A 17633-nucleotide genomic window follows, 5' to 3' on the forward strand; every position below is an offset into this window, starting at 1 on the left:
TATGTCAGGATTGTGATGATAGATTTAACTAAAAAACATAGTTAATTCTCAGTGAAATTATCGTCTTTATCATCTTAGAAATGTTAATCCTTTTTTTTTTTTTTTTTTATAGGGGACGCTGGTTATTTCAGTAGAGAATGGTTATTCACACCCTATAACAATCCTCGAAGAAGATGTGAGGTGAAATTCAACGAGGCACACAGATCCACCCGAGGAATCATCGAGAGAGCATTTGGAATGTTAAAAATGGGTAAAGAACTAAACCAATCAGGTCGCAGACTGCTTCTTAACTTGGCTCTTTCGCGCCGAACGAAGCTTCAAAGTTATCAATAATCCGATTGTCTTCGACACACAATAGATGCAAAATTTTACGGCTTGGTTTTTGGTAAATTCATGTAACGAAGTTCCATCCGTATGGTGCGAATGCCGGCGGGTTATTTCGATACGGTCGGTGCGAAAAAATTGACGCCTTAGTACATGGCGCCCAGAGTATTTCAACTGAATTCACAGCTTCTAGGCATGCTCCAGTAGATAATCACTGTGCACTTTTCCATTCTACCAAAGCTTCAATAGATATAGATACAGCCATAGAAGGAAATGTGGGGTTGTTAGAGCTTTACAATTCGGAAACTTAAAAGAAAGGGTTAATGGTGAGGCACTGCAGTATAAATGTGCAGGTAAAGTAATTAAACTACATATTATTATATTTTGTCTTTTTGCCGACAGGTTTTATGTCCCTTTAAAGGGACATGAAACCCAGAAATTTGTTTTCATAATTCAGATAGAGCATACAATTTTAAACAACTTTCAAATTTATTTCTATTATTTAATTTGTTTGCTTCTCTTGTCATTCTTTGCTGAAAGTTTTATCTAGGTAACTCAGGAGCAGCAAATAGCCTAGGTTCTAGCTGCTGATTGGTGGCTGCATATATATATATATATACACAGATTGTAATTTGCTGGTCTTTCAACAAATGATACCAAGAGAATGAAGCAAATGTGATATTAGAAGTAAACTGGAAAGTTGTTTAAAATTGTATGCTCTACTTAAATCATGAAAGAAAATGTTTGGGTTTCATTACCCTTTAAGTTCACTCTCTCTTATGAGATACTGCATTCTAGAAAGCATTACTTTCTTTTGGAGACGTGAGCCCTCATCTCATTGGGACTTCTAAGTTTTACCCCTTTTCTTAGAGAATTCAGGGAGTTTTGCGTCTGTGATGTCGGCACTATGATTTCACTCCAAACTGCAGAATTTTTTTTAAGAATCAGTTCACTGGTGAGAGCTTGGCTTTGGTTTATATTGTCCTAGCTATTGCTTTTTCTTTTTTCAATTTATTTTATTTAAAAAAGAGGTGCCTTTTATGTTGCTCTAAAGAAAGATTTTCACATTATCTTATTTTTATAAACACTACTGTAATGCCCCTGTAACTATTAATGACTACATATTTATATTATAATGTATTATTGTTGTGCAATTGTTATAATGGGGATTCTTCCACAATTTCACTGCTTTTATTAATGTGTACCTTAGGACCCTGTTATTAAGGTTTATTATTCCCTGTTATTAAGGTTTATTATTCCCTATTATTCCTTTAAGTTTTCCTTACATTTTATTTCTCTGTTTCTAAAGAAATCATTTGAATAGCTATGCTGGTGTTTTTAGCTGACAATAGAAAATGGATGGGGAAAATCATTGTGTGGAGCTCAAAATAAAACCGAAAAAAAGCATCTGGTCATTATTGAACTCATTTCTTTTAGCTGTCCTGTCTGCTAATAAGTGCTTTGGAGCACAGACAAAAGTAGAAGTTTATTTGTAAAGACAATGTCCACTTATCATACATGTGGCTTGTAAATAATAGCTCAGACACCAGTCCAGTGGATATGCTGGTGCATTGGGGCCTTTAGAGCAACGCTCCTCCAAAAGTCCCCAATTTAACTATTATTATTAGTAGTAATATTAGTACTAGTAGTAGTATTATTATTATTATTAATAATAATAATAATAATAATGTTGTTATGCAATGCTTTAATTTTATGTTTCAGCCTATTAATTATTCTAATTAATTTGTATTTATGCAATGCATTTTTTAAATTTAGTTTAATGCTTTTCTAAATAGAATCATGCATTCATAAAATACTTCTGTAACAAGACACCTGTAACTCCATTCTTTTTCCTTTTGGACAACTTTGTGGGCAATTGTTAAACTGCCCCATGCAGCAATGTTATTTGTAGACCCTTCTTTTCCTGTCCCTTCAATGTAAATTTAGCATTAAGGCATGGGCGGCTTTAGTTCATAGCCTTAGGAAATGATTCAGGAGAGCACTGCATAAACCTGCATGGAATAGTAAAATCTGTGGTCAATCAAATCTCAGGTCAGCTCTCAATGTTAAGCTCCCACCAAAATGAACACTTGATAAATTCAGAGGAATGCTAGTTGCAGCCAAATAGGTGGATATATCTGTGTATCCTTTAAATCTATTATACGTAATGTGCTGTATTTATCTTTACCTCTTTGTAAATGTAATACTTACAAGTGATTTATTTTTTTTCTAACTCTTGTCTTTATACTTTAGGTAATGTTTGAATTATTATTATTTTTATTATCATTTTATTTTACAAATGTCAACCACAGATAGTTTGCCCTTTTAGCAAAAAGTAGCAAAATAGAAAAAAGTATACACGCCCTTGGTGTGTGAGCATATCTTTTTGAGGGTAAAAGTGCTTGAACCTACATTATTGAACTCATGGTCACAAAGGTGAGTTCCAGTTTACAAGTTCAATATTGTAGGCGCAAGCACTTTGAAAAGCACTGTTGTGTTTTTACTGACTTACAAAAAGATTGCATTTTTCATCCCCCTCCAGTAATAAAGTATACGTAGATCGTCAAATACCAGGATCCTTATACAGATAAGGTACTTTTTAGACTATAAATGCTCTATCTAATTTCAGTTAATAGAGAACTTTTCTAACACATACATGTTTTTGTAAGACTTAAGCGCTTCAGTATATTAATAAATTTGATTGTCAAGTATAATTATTATTTTTTATATATATAATTGACTTAATATAAACCCTTTAAGTGAATATTTATTACGGTATATAATATTCAAAAGAAAGAAATATAGGGCATATAATAATCCCCTAAGAGCAAGAAAGGGAAATCAGGGCAGCACACATAAGAGGTTATATATAACAGTTTTAATTAACTAGCAAAATATATCAACAATTGGTGTCTTCACCCATCTATGTCCTGCAGCACTGCATAAAGCAGAAGCATTATAGAACAAATATATACATATACACAAAGGGAACTAATCTCAGTTATCTATGACACAGGCCTGTATCGTACTAGTATCGTATATAAACCTACAACCTTATCTCAGAATGATTTGATATCAACAACCAGCTTAAATTATGTATATACAAACAAGTAAAATACATATGAAATAGAGCAGAGAGAGATTATACATATAGAACCGCATTAAATGAGCATTATAGATTACCAATGAGGGAGAAAAGGTACCAAACCAGGCAAATAAGGCAAATAAGAGGGAGAGGCGATCAGTATGTCCAGAACAGGGGGAGACACCGGGGAAGGGGGAGTCGCAGGAGATATTGACAAATTGAAATGATGAAGAATTACAAATTGTCAACCTATCTACATTCCCCTTAAACTTGGCACATATTGAATTGTTAAAAAAAGGTTTATCGTTTTGTCCATCAGCATAAATAGACAAATTTGAGATTATAAAAGACCTCCACCTCTTTGCTAGGAAAGTGGTTCTCTCTTTTTTTATGGGATCGAATAAAGAAATCCCCATAGCCTTCAATGTAGATGATGTACCAGCAATAGATGTTTTAGAATCCCTTCTTGCTGAGAATGAGCAAGAGGATACGCAGGATTCTCATGTAACAGCAGATACACAAATACATAAACCAATATTTAGACCTAAGTCCAAGTATATGCCCTCTCTCTCTCTGGTTCCATCAGTTAATCTCTTTATAAAACAGATGGAAAAAGATATTGAAGGTTTGATACCTAAAATGACGGATGATAATTTGGAACCAAGAGAGAGAAAGGCACTGAAAGAACTTACGGCTAGATTACGAGTTTGGCGTTAGGCTTAAAAAGCAGCGTTGGCCGGTCCCAACGCTGCTTTTTAACGCCCGCTGGTATTACGAGTCTTGCAGGTACAGGTGTACCGCTCACTTTTTTGGCCAGACTCGGAAATACCGCAAATCCACTTACTTCAATTGCGTATCCACTTTTTTCAATGGGACTTGCATAGCGCCGGTATTACGAGTCTGCCAAAAAGTGAGCGGTAGACCCTCTCCTGTCAAGCCTATTACTGCATTTTAAAGTCAGTAGTTAAGAGTTTTACACTACAACCCCGTAGCATAAAACTCTTAACTAAAGTGCTAAAAAGTACACTAACACCCATAAAGTACCTATTAACCCCTAAACCGAGGCCCCCCCCACATCGCAAACACTTTAAAAAATAATTAACCCCTAATCTGCCGAACCAGACATTTCCGCCACTATAATAAATATATTAACCCCTAAACCGCACACACTAGTTAAATATTATTAACCTCTAATCTGCCGTCCCTAACATCGCCGACACCTACCTACATTTATTAACCCCTAATCTGCCGCCCCCAACGTCGCCACCACGATATTAAAGTTATTAACCCCTAAATCTAAGTCTAACCCTAACCCCCCCTAACTTAAATATAATTTAAATAAATATAAATAAAATAACTATCATTAACTAAATTATTCCTATTTAAAACTAAATACTTACCTATAAAATAAACCCGAAGATAGCTACAATATAATTAATAGTTACATTGTAGCTAGCTTAGGGTTTATTTTTATTTTACAGGCAAGTTTGTATTTATTTTAACTAGGTAGAATAGTTATTAAATAGTTATTAACTATTTAATAACTACCTAGCTAAAATAAAGACAAAAGTACCTGTAAAATAAAACCTAACCTAAGTTACAATTACACCTAACAGTATCACTATAATTAAATTAATTCCCTAAATTAAATAAAATTATCTAAAGTACAAAACCCCCCCACTAAATTACAGAAAATAATATAAAATTTACAAGATTTTTAAACTAATTACACCTAATCTAATCCCCCTAACAAAATAAAAAAGCCCCCCAAAATAAAAAAGCCATACCCTACACTAAATTACAAATAGCCCTTAAAAGGGCCTTTTGCAGGGTATTGCCCCAAAGTAATCAGCTCTTTTACCTGTAAAAAAAATTACAAATCCCCCCCAACATTAAAACCCACCACCCACACAACCAACCCTACTCTAAAACCCACCCAATCTCCCCTTAAAAAAACCTAACATTAACCCCCTGAAGATCGACCTACTGGGAGACGTCTTCGTCCAACCGGGCAGAGGTGGTCCTCCAGACAAGCAGAAGTCTTCATCCAAGCCGGGCAGAAGTGGTCCTCTAGACGGGCAGAAGTCTTCATCCAGACGGCATCTTCTATCTTCATCCATCTGGCGCGGAGCGGGTCCATCTTCAAAGCATCCGACGCGGAGCATCCTCTTCTTCTGATGGCTACGACTGAATGAAGGTTCCTTTAAATGACGTCATCCAAGATGGAGTCCCTTCAATTCCGATTGGCTGATAGAATTCTATCAGCCAATCGGAATTAATGTAGAAAAAATCCTATTGGCTGATGCAATTAGCCAATAGGATTGAGCTTGCATTCTATTGGCTGATTGGAACAGCCAATAGAATGACAGCTCAATCCTATTGGCTGATTGCATCAGCCAATAGGATTGAACTTCAATTCTATTGGCTGATCCAATCAGCCAATAGGATTTTTTCTACCTTAATTCTACCTTAAAGTCACTGAAAGGTACCTTCATTCAGTTTTTTATTATTTTCTGTAATTTAGTATTTGTTTTTTTGTACTTTAGATAATTTTATTTGATTTAGGGAATTAATTTAATTATAGTTGTAGTGTTAGGTGTAATTGTAACTTAGGTTAGGTTTCATTTTACAGGTACTTTTGTCTTTATTTTAGCTAGGTAGTTATTAAATAGTTAATAACTATTTAATAACTATTCTACCTAGTTAAAATCAATACAAACTTGCCTGTAAAATAAAAATAAACCCTAAGATAGCTACAAAACCCTAAGATAACTACAATGTAACTATTAGTTATATTGTAGCTATCTTAGGGTTTATTTTATAGGTAAGTATTTAGTTTTAAATAGAAATAATTTAGTTAATGATAGCTTATTTTTATTTAGATTTATTTGAATTATATTTAAGTTAGGGGGTGTTAGGGTTAGACTTAGGTTTAGGGGTTAATAACTTTAATATAGTGGCGGTGACGTTGGGGGCGGCAGATTAGGGTTAAGAAGTGTAAGTAGGCTGCGGCGACATTGGGGGTGGCAGATTAGGGGTTAATAAATATAATGTAGGTGTCGGCGATGTTGGGGGCAGCAGATTAGGGGTTCATAAATATAATGTAGGTGGCGGCGGTGTCCGGAGCTGCAGATTAGGGGTTAATAATATAATGTAGGTGGCGGCGATGTCGGGGGCGGCAGATTAGAGGTTAATAAGTGTAAGATTAGGGGTGTTTAGACTCGGGGTTCATGTTAGGGTGTTAGGTGTAGACATAAATGTATTTTCCCCATAGTAATCAATGGGGCTGCGTTAGGAGCTAAACGCTGCTTTTTTGCCGGTGTTAGTTTTTTTTTCAGCCGGCTCTCCCCCATTGATTCCTATGGGAAAATCATGCACGAGCGCGTTCAGCAAGCTCATCGCTAGCGTAAGAAGAGCTGGTATTGAGGTGAGATGTGGAGCAAAATTTTGCTCTACGACCACTTTTTTGCGGTTAAAACCCGTAATACCAGCGCTGTCTGTAAGTGAGCGGTGAGTATAAACTGCTTGTTAGCACCACACAGCTTCTAACGCCAAACTCGTAATCTAGCCGTCTGTATGGCTGGTGGTTTGGTGATTAAGCCCGCGGACAAAGGCGGAAATCTGGTCATAATGGATGAAAGTCTTTCTATAAATGAAATCAAACGACAACTATCTGATAAAAATCAATATGTAAGATTAGATTTGAACCCACTAGGCCAGATTCAGACCTCTTTATTTAAGCTTCTTAATGAGGCTAGATGTATGGGAGTGATTTCCCAAAAAGAATTCTAGTTACTCTATCCAGAGCATCCAATAATGCCTGTTTTCTATGTGCTTCCAAAGCTACATAAAAACATGAAATGTCCCCCGGGTAGACCGATTGTCTCGGGGATTGGAAGCATGTCTGAAAACATTGGTGACTATGTGGATCAATATCTCCGTCCCTTCTTGTTAACTTTACCGTCCTATGTAAAGAACACAGCTGACCTTTTAAGAAAAATAGATGGGGTTTCAGTGAATGAAGGTACTTTGTTGGCATCATTAGATGTGGAGGGATTATACTCCTCAATCCCCCACCAAGTGGGTTTGTTAGCGATTAGAAAATTTCTGGAAACAAGGGGTCCTTCTTATAAGGAACACACTGACATTGTAATCTCCCTGTTGGAGTTCATTCTGAAGAATAATGTCTTTACCTTTGAAGGCAAAATCTATCGCCAAGTGAGGGGGACAACAATGGGGGCAGTTTGGGGGCATGGGAACTGTTTGATATTTTTGAAACCCACAGTGGCATCCTTGATGAAAAGGTGCTAATGTGGGTTAGGTATGTGGATGATGTTCTTGTCTTGTGGGATGGCACTATGTGTGAATTTGAAGATTTTGTAGCCACATTAAATGATAATAACAAGAACATCTTCCTCACTTCAGAAGTGAACAATAAAGAGTTGACATTTCTGGATCTAACCCTAAGGAAAGAGGGTAATACCATTGTTACAGAGAATTGTAGGAAAAGCAACGCTACAAATAATATTCTGCATGCTAGAAGTAGCCATCCGGAGCACCTGAAAAGGGGTATTCCGTATGACCAGTTTCTTTGCCTTTTGATTTCTCTATCAAAATTTGATTATCATGCCTCACTTATGAAGGAGAGATTTCTTAAGAGGGGTTATTCTAATAAATGTATAAAAAGGTCATTATGGAGAGCAAGGAATTTATCGAGAGGTGATCTCCTGTATAATGAGAGAATAAAGAATGAGAATAGTCAAATCAGGTTAATTTCCAGATATAATAACCAATGGGATAGAATAAGAGGTATAATGAAACAAAATTGGCATATCCTCACCCTGGATGACAGGATTAAAAGGGTTGTAGGAGAATGCCCACTAATGGTAGCTAGGAAAGCTCCAAATTTAAAAGATAAGCTGGTAAAAAGTCAATTTATAAGAGGTCCCTCAAACTCAGACTGGCTGAGAAAGGATAGAGGGAATAAAGGGAGCTTTCCATGTGGACACTGTGTCTATTGTGTCCACATGGATAGCACAAAGCAATTTTTAGTCTCGGATCAGAAAGTCTTCGACATTTGGGTTTTTTTCAATTGCAAATCGGAAGGAGTTATCTATCTTTTATGGTGCTCGTGCCAGGTCTTTTACTTTGGTAAAATGAAGAGATTGATAAAGGACCGGGTACAGGAGCCCCGAGATGATATTTTATACTCCAGGGATACTAATGTGGCTAGACACTTCAATATGTTGCATAATTGGTAAGTAGAGTCCCTTAAATTTATTGTCATTGATAAGGGGATAACAAATGGCCGTGGAGGTGATAATGATAAAGTCTTGCTCCAAAAAGAGGTAAAATGGATTTATAGGTTAGGGACCAGAATCCCTGTAGGTATGAATGATACTTTGGAGTTTGCCAGCTTTCTGTAATGCGTTATCATTATACATGAAATTAATATTATATACAACTTGAAGTGCTAAGTTGTGGTGGATACACCAATATAATATCCGATGGGGTGAGTGCCGTATAAATAAAGTAGGGGTATTTAACAAACAAGAGATAGAAAGTCACCATACTAGGAATTATGTGTTATAATGTGTGAATAAATTATTAGATATCTCTAGTTGGTTTTGTTAATACAAGAAAGGGCAGTGATTTTAATGCATGCATTTGCATGTACTGAATGCAAGGAGGTGAGGTAGTAATTACCTAGATTTAACACCACCAGGTGCTCTAAAAAGAGGAGGTCCTGAGAGGACTAACATGCCCTCATGAGCCCCTGTAACACATACTTACTGTGGGGGTGAAACGTGCATTGGCACTTATGTGGTTGACACCTATGTGTCTTTGTACCTTGGAGTAAGTCAATTATCTCCTAGGTTTTCTAAATGGGAACTATTGTTATATGACTGACCAGCCTGTTACTTCTGATGACTTGTCATTATGCCTGTGTTTTCAGCAAAACATTGCTGTATGGAGCCATACCTTTGAAGCTGCCAGACTGCATGTATAATTAATCTGTTGGAAATTTGGAGCGGAGTGAGCGAGCAGCATGAGATATGTTAAAAAGGAATGGTACATCTGTGGTAAGATACGCTATACACTATGAGTGTTTCGATGTGTAATCCTGTTCACATGGTACATCTGTGGTAAGATCGGATACATTGTATCTAGCTTGGATATCTTTGCTACTTCAGTGTGAATGCTTGTTGGCTAATCAAAAACGGACTTGGATGTCTTTAGCCAATCAGGAAAGAGTGGGTAGCTGGGCCACTCCTCCATCCGATTTGTCATACTGAGGTTATGCACAGTGGAAGTTTAAACGCTACATGAACACTGAAACCCGCTTCTAAGATAAGTGAAATAATACCTACAAAATAGTGTGCCCACGACTCAGCATGTTGTTTGGTTTACGGTTACCTCATTAAGGCAATAAGACTGTCTCTGAATAAGAATATAACCCCAATTGATTGATGCAAGTTACTAACCTTTTGCAAATTACGACCTAGTGTGCAGTTTGATCTGCGGTCACTTGTTGGGAACGAGTCTTTAATACCACATATCATGCTGTAGGATCTATAATGCTCATTTACTGCGGTTCTATATGTATACTCTCTCTCTGCTCTATTTCATATGTATTTCATTCGCTATGATTTTACGTGTTTGTATATACATAATTTAAGCTGGTTGTTGATATCAAATCATTCTCAGATAAGGTTGTAGGTTTATATATGGTACCAGTACGATACAGGCCTGTGTCATAGATAACTGAGATTAGTTCCATTTTGTGTATATGTATTTATTTCTTTGTCTATAATGCTTCTGCTTTATGCAGATGGGCGAACACCAATTGTTGATATGTTTTGCTAGTTAATTAAAACTGTTATATATGACCTCTTATGTGTGCTGGCCTGATTTCCCTTTCTTGCTCTTAGGGGATTATTATATGCCCTATATTTCTTTCTTTTGAATATTATATACCTTACTGTTTGAGGGAAGCCCCAAGAGGAAACAATAATAAGTGGTATATACTACTCTCTCTATTTTTCTATGTATGAATATTTATTACCTTGCCTGTGGCACACCTCTTTCTTTTTACTGATTGATCTTAAATAATTTTGATTTAGTTAGAGTTTTTATCAACACCTTGTGAGGTAGCATATAGGGATTTTTTAGAGAGTATTTTAGTAAGGCAATATAAATTTTTGTGAATTGCCATCTTGTTTTCAGAATACGCCAAAATTGAAAGGGTCCATTAACAAACTATATAAATAAATATTGTAATACTAGTCAGATTTTAAAAGTGACCATATAGCAATAGAAAAATTGTGCCCAGTATGCCCATCAATTGGCATTGAGATGGTTCTGCAGTGGTGCAAATTAAAATGAACTAGCATAAAAAGGAAAACATGTGAAGCAGAGCTCGGTAGGGATTGAGATGCTAAAATTCCATGGAAATTAAAATGAGTCCAGCAAGCAATAGAAGCATAGTAAAAATTATGAAGAGCAAATGGATTTAGACATAGGCGCAGAAGCAGTGAGTGTATGGCTATAAAAGACCAGAAAAATGTAAATGAATATGTTCTGATGAAAGATAAATAGGCGCAAAGATAGGAATGCAAATATATTTAAAACAATTATTTAAACTGATAGGCTATGCAAAAGCTAAAACCTTATAATTAATAAAACAAAGCAACTAACAAAATACAAGTTACCTCTTATCAGAAGATAATGGATAAATTACTTTGAACTATCAATTTTAATGACAAAATCTACATGGAAGATAAAAACAAAAAAGACTGTATAAAGAAATGAGTGAAGATATAAAACATATTTAAAGAAACATGTAAGCCTAAATTAAACTTTTAGAATCCATAAAGCATATACAAGTTTAAAACAATCTTTCTTTTTATGTCCATGATTGAAATGTTGCCCTTGACTCAGGAGCATACACATGTCCACTGAGCACTATATGGGGTAGATTTATCAATAGTCGAGAGGACATGATTGTTTTAATCAATATTGGAGCATCTTACAACAACTACAATTTAAGAAACCCCATAAGGCAGTCTATAAATGGTCCAAAAGTCTTAGAGATAAAATAACTAAGTCTGATGTAGGGCCCAGTAAAATACAGAGACAGACCCTACTGGGGATGTTTTCCCTGTTTAGGATGTATTAATTGTATTAGTTTAATACGTGGTCCTTATTTTTTCCATCCTCGAACAGGAAAGAAATTAATAATTAATAATAATTTTACCTGTAATACAGAATATGTGATTTATATTCTTAAATGTCCTTGTTCAAAGCTCTATGTAGGGGAGATGACCAGAAGGGTCAGAGATCTAATTACTGAGCACAAATCAAATATTAGTAGTGGATATGAAAAATCGCCAGTAGCTTGTCACTTTAAAGGGCCATTATACACTCATTTTTTCTTTGCATAAATGTTTTGTAGGTGATCTATTTATATAGCCCATAAAGTTTTTTTTTTTAAATTAATGTATAGTTTTGCTTATTTTTAAATAACATTGCTCTGATTTTCAGACTCCTAACCAAGCCCCAAAGTTTTATGTGAATACGCTCGACTACCTACTCCAGCTTGCTCCTGTTTGTGTAAAGGGTCTTTTCATATGCAAAAGAAGGGGGAGGGGGGGGAGTGTCTTATTTGCCACTTGCAGTGGGCTTTCCAGCTACCTTTTCAACAGAGTCAAACTGACAGCTTCTAAGTAAGTTTTTAAACAGTTTTATACTGGATTTTTATCTCAGTATCTGTGCATATTATTCTTTATAGTAGTGTCTATTACATGCAGTTATATGAAAATGAGTGTATACTGTCCCTTTAAGGAGGCTAGATATTCAGTCTGAGATATAACTGAGATATAAAATAATTGAATATATACCAATAGATAGACTAGGGGGTGATAGAAACAAAAGGCTAAAGCAGAGAGAGGCCTTTTGGATCTATCACCTAGAAACTAGGATACCAATGGGGATAAACAAATAGTGGGATTTAACCCTATTCTTGTGAAATTGTACATATAAAACATTTATAGGTGTGTTTATGAACATTGTTTGTAAAAAAACTGTTTTATTATGGTAGATGGTGAAGATTTACCTATGTGTTTACATTGTGTACTGTGACTTTAAGAGAGCAATAGTTATTTTGCACTAGAGTCTAGGTTGCTCTGTGATGTCAGAGGAGGTGGGGTTTAGATAGGTATTTAAGTCTGCTACATCTGTAACAATTTATGCATGATTAAGGACTGATTGTGTCCGAAACGTTGCTGTTTTAACTTTGTTGTACTTTCAATAAATCTGGAGATTTTTTAAGTGGTGCTGCTGCCTCTGACTTTTTACATCAGGTAACACACATACTTTTCAGTTTGTGCTTAAACAGTCTCCTATAATGCTTCTAGCTATACAGAACGCACTTAGTTTAACATAGAATGTCACCATAAAGTGGTTGAAGCCACTGTGCTCTCTAGTTCCATCTACATGTTGTATAACATTGAAAAACATAGAGCGAGAAGAGCGCACAAATGGATCTAAGTGCAGATTAAAATCATCATTTATTGGTAAAACGCCCTATCCAAGAAAAACACTCACAATGTGTAATACATATACAAGCATATGATAGATCAAATATATCTGCAAACCCGCTCCAGCATCCTCCGGATGGTGAGTTCCTCCTCACATTGAGCATCAGAGAGAACCAGAGAGAGGGTGTGTGTCCAAATTGCCAATAGGATCCTGACTATGCAGGATAGGATCCTCCTCCTCGTCCCGATAGCTCCAAGCTGGAGGTATGAGTCTTAATAAAGCTGATGACTCCGGAGCCACTAAAAGCCTTCTTCATGTTTATGTACCAGCTGATTGTGCACAGTCCATGAGTAACCAGCAATCAATATACAGATTATACAGATTATATATGTGTTAAAAACATGAAAAAACCCTCAGCTCATGTTGTAATCTAGCGTATATGCTAGTACAAATCAGTAGCCTCACTTGGAAAAGTATTAAACACGTAAGTTTGTTTCCGCTAGGAACTTTTTCAAGAGTGATTAATGCTAGTTCCTTCATGCCCTGTATAGGCTGTATTAGGATAGGTCCTCCTAATTAACCCCTTACAGGCCAATAATGAGAGAGCTTATCCTATCAACATAGTCATAAAAATTCTTAAAATATTTATCTTTACCACTACAACCACATAATGACAATATTAATAAAATGTTAATCGTATTTGTAAACAAATTTCATGTCATATAAAGCAAACTATATAAATAATTAAATCTTTTTAAAACTCTTTTAAAACAAAAAATATGTTAAAATCAAAATTGTCTTGTATATTAACGCTCTCCATATTTAGAGATAACCCTCTAGGTATGAGATAAAAAAATCTTGCTAACCTAAAACCTTTATATAAAACACCTAAAAGATGAACCCTATTATTAATATGTTTGTCCAAACAATAATAGGAATGTGGAACCTAACAAAATGATTAATGGAGATCCCAACTAGTAAAAAACCTTTTTCTTTTAACAGAGAATTTCCCATTGTATATTAAAGGGACAGTGTAAATCATACCAGAAAGGACTGAATGTCTAAGTCCACATTTAAACCCTTGGATTGTAGACAGTCCAATTTTTTAATCCAGTATGTTTCACATTGCCTCAATTTTAACAATATGTTGGTATCACAGATATTTGGAGCTATCCATTCAATGACCTTAATTTCCAAATCTTTGGGATCTTTATTGTGAGCCAATGCAAAATGTTGCAAGACACTATGTGTATCTAATCCTTTGTCAATATTTGTTAGATGTTCCTTGAAGCGATACTTAAACTTTCTTTTAGTTCTCCCTACGTAAATTAAATTGCACCTACATTTCAATTGATACACCACATAGGTGCTTATAAATGTGCACCTACTTTTGGTACTAAATTTCCTGGAGCTGTCAATTAACAAAAGAGTTGTGTTCTGCTCCAATATGTGGACACATTACACAATCTTTAGTCTTGCATTTGTACGTTCCTGGATCACTCCCCCAGCCTGTGGGTTCCATTAGAGATTTGTTTCTTAGTTTAGTAGGAGCCAACATATTTTTTAAATCCCTATTTTTTCTCAAGATGACCTCTGGCTTTTCCCCAATATATTTTTTAAGGATTGGGTCTAGTTGTAATACTTGCCAGTGTTTACTTAATATGCTTTTCATTTTTTGATGTTGATTATTAAATTTCGTAATGAATTTAGGATTTGAATTTTCAAAATATGCTACAGATTTTTTGTTTTTTTATAGTAGGGCTCCCTATCAATTTGATCTACCTTCTCTTTAGATGTTGATTATATCCCCTTTTCCTCAAACTTTTTGGTTAAAAGTCCAGCCTCTTTAATATAATCTTCATTTCTCGTGCCATTACGTTTTATGGGCTGGTACTGGCCAAGGGGGATATTGTTCTTCCACTGTTTTAGATGGCCACTATGTGCATTGAGCAGTCCATTCCTATCTGTATATTTCCTATAATTCTATAATTTTTTACTGCTACCTTCTTGCAGGCCTGATCAGTATACATAGTCAGATCCAAAAAATGAATTTGAACTTGCGAATGAGTAAAGTTAAATTTAAAATTGTAATCATTCGTATTCATATGTTCAACACATTTTATACATCCTGAGATTCGCCTTGCCAGACTATTATTATTGTATAACATTACTATAAAAACGTATGTTATATAGTGCTCGAAAAACATGAACACTCTTGAGCCCTCCTCAGTAAGCGCTTATGGAAAGGAACTAGTTTATATCAAAGAAGGATAGAGAAAGTTAAAAATCTGATAATAGAAATACTGTAAAGGTTGTATTATTTGTTTGTTTTAATTCTATGTTTATCAGAAGAATGAAAGTGTAATTTTAACTTATTTGTCTCTTGTAGCTTTTGTCTTTTTCTTTTTTAATAAAAGCTATAATTTTCCTGCTTGTAACAGGAGTAAGGTGTAGTAATAGAGCTAAAACATAATATTACATAAGCATTTAAAAATAATTGGGTATTACCGATAATTCCTGTAAGAGTGAAAAATTCTGAATATTTTATGATTTTACAATAGAACTAAACGATCAGATGGCAGTGAAGAAATACAATCTTTCGTAAGATAAATAGTTTTTTTGCATCATTATAGAATAGGAAAAAACAGCAAAAAAAAAATCTAAAACAAACCTAGCTATCCTTATATCAAACTTGAAGCAGTGTAGAATAAGATTTTAACAATCAATAGCCACAGTATAATATTTTACTTTTCTTCCACACAAGCTGTTATATAAAAGAAGATGTCTGAAACGTTGTCTATACTCCAATAGGGAATGCATATAAGTATAATTGTTGTCATTTATGTCCTACAAAAAATTACGTCAGGGTAACAGAAGAGCAGCTGAGAACAAGCTTAAACTTAGTGCTAAAGTTACAAGCCAGCAGCAGCAGCATAAAAAACTTTTTTATTTAAAGGAGTAAAAAGCGTGTGATTTTAATATAAAATGTTTTTTTTGTAATTTAACTCTATAAATGGTGGTCTTCATTCCCTGAATGAAGTGGAAGTGCTGACTCCAGAGTTCAAGGGAGAGTAAAGTCAAAACTAAATGTTAATGTTTAAGCTACACTATTCTTTTTTAGTTATTTTTATTGAGATTTAGAAACATAGTGACATACAGCATACATGGCATAAAAGCATTTTCACAGTACATAGGTCAAACAGGTACAGATATTTGCTTTAGTTATATCTTACACAGTGTTATAGAGGTTACATACAGAAAGGAAATCACTTGGTAAAAACCTTTAAATTAAATTAAAAAATGATTATTGATACTATATGACATAACCATAGTAAGATAAACATCTGAAAATATTAAAGGGGCAGTCTACAATATAATTTTTATTGTTTTAAAAGATAGATAATCCCTTTATTACCCATTCCTCAGTTTTGCATTACGAAGTATTAATATACTTTTTTACCTCTGTGATTACCTTGTATCTTAGAACCTTCTGACACATGACTTTTTATTTATTATCTATTGACTTGCATTTTGGCCAATTAGTGCTGTACTCTTAAATTACTCCACTTAATGTTTAGTACTATAGTAAGACACTATAAGTGAGAAGTATACATGGATCCACCTAAGGTAGTGACAATATAGTCCCAGATAATATTTGGTTTAATAACATATTCCATGGGAAATGTACTATTTATTTTTATAAATGGTTCTTAAAATTAAATAAAAAGTACAGGGCTGCAAACCATCAGTGTAGTCATACTGCCTAACAAGGTAAAGATCTGCTGTATCAGCCAGCCCACTCCAACCCTTTGTGCAAACACATTTTAATATGAGGATGTAGTACAAAACCATACACAGTATTCAACTTCCATCCTTCTTGTATGAGAAAGTCCCTTAAGTTCTGTGATCTGCTCAAGTCAGAGGCATATTGGTTGTCATATTTCCAAAGAGCTCCATTCTGCACCATATGATCAGGATAGCGCTGCTCGCTCTTGTCCCCCTGAAGTAATTGGGTTAAGGGCTGTGATGGATTTATGTCAGGTGTGGTGGACTTGGGATTGGGACCATATGTCAGTTTTACCTGTGCAAGTTAATCAGAATACAACATAGACACACTAGGCAGTTATCCCCATCTCTCCAACTGTTGAGACCAACAAAAAACTTGGAGACCTTCTACAGTCATCTTCTTCAAAATTCAGATCAACCAGGACTGCACTTCACTTCCACAGCCGGGGGCTTATTGTGGTCAAGGTCCGGTAGGGATATTAGCTCTGAAGTTGTCTGCGCTAGAATCGGGTTTGGTCTGGACCTTGCATTCGTAGTTTGAGATAAAATAGCAGAACTCTCCTCCACATAATTAGAATTTAGCTGGGATAGGAATGGCTCATCTAACAGTGAGCAAAATTTTTTCTCAAAGTCCAGTAGAATTTGTGATAAGATAGTAGGTATCTCCTCCATTGTCACACTGATGTAGGTATAAGTAGAGAAAATACACACGAATATAATCAGCTTTAACAAATCTGTTTACATGAGTATTGTAATACTCTGAGTGGGGGAATTGTGCAGCTGCCCAAGTCACACGGTGTACTAAGCTTATGAAATAAACCGTCCAGGTCTAAGTAGTTAGAGGTTTGTGTGGCTATTCTGAAGAGCATTGACCAGGCTTGCCGCCAGTAATCAGCTC

Source organism: Bombina bombina, chromosome 6, assembly GCF_027579735.1.
Source record: "Bombina bombina isolate aBomBom1 chromosome 6, aBomBom1.pri, whole genome shotgun sequence".
Taxonomy (NCBI): Eukaryota; Metazoa; Chordata; class Amphibia; order Anura; family Bombinatoridae; genus Bombina; species Bombina bombina.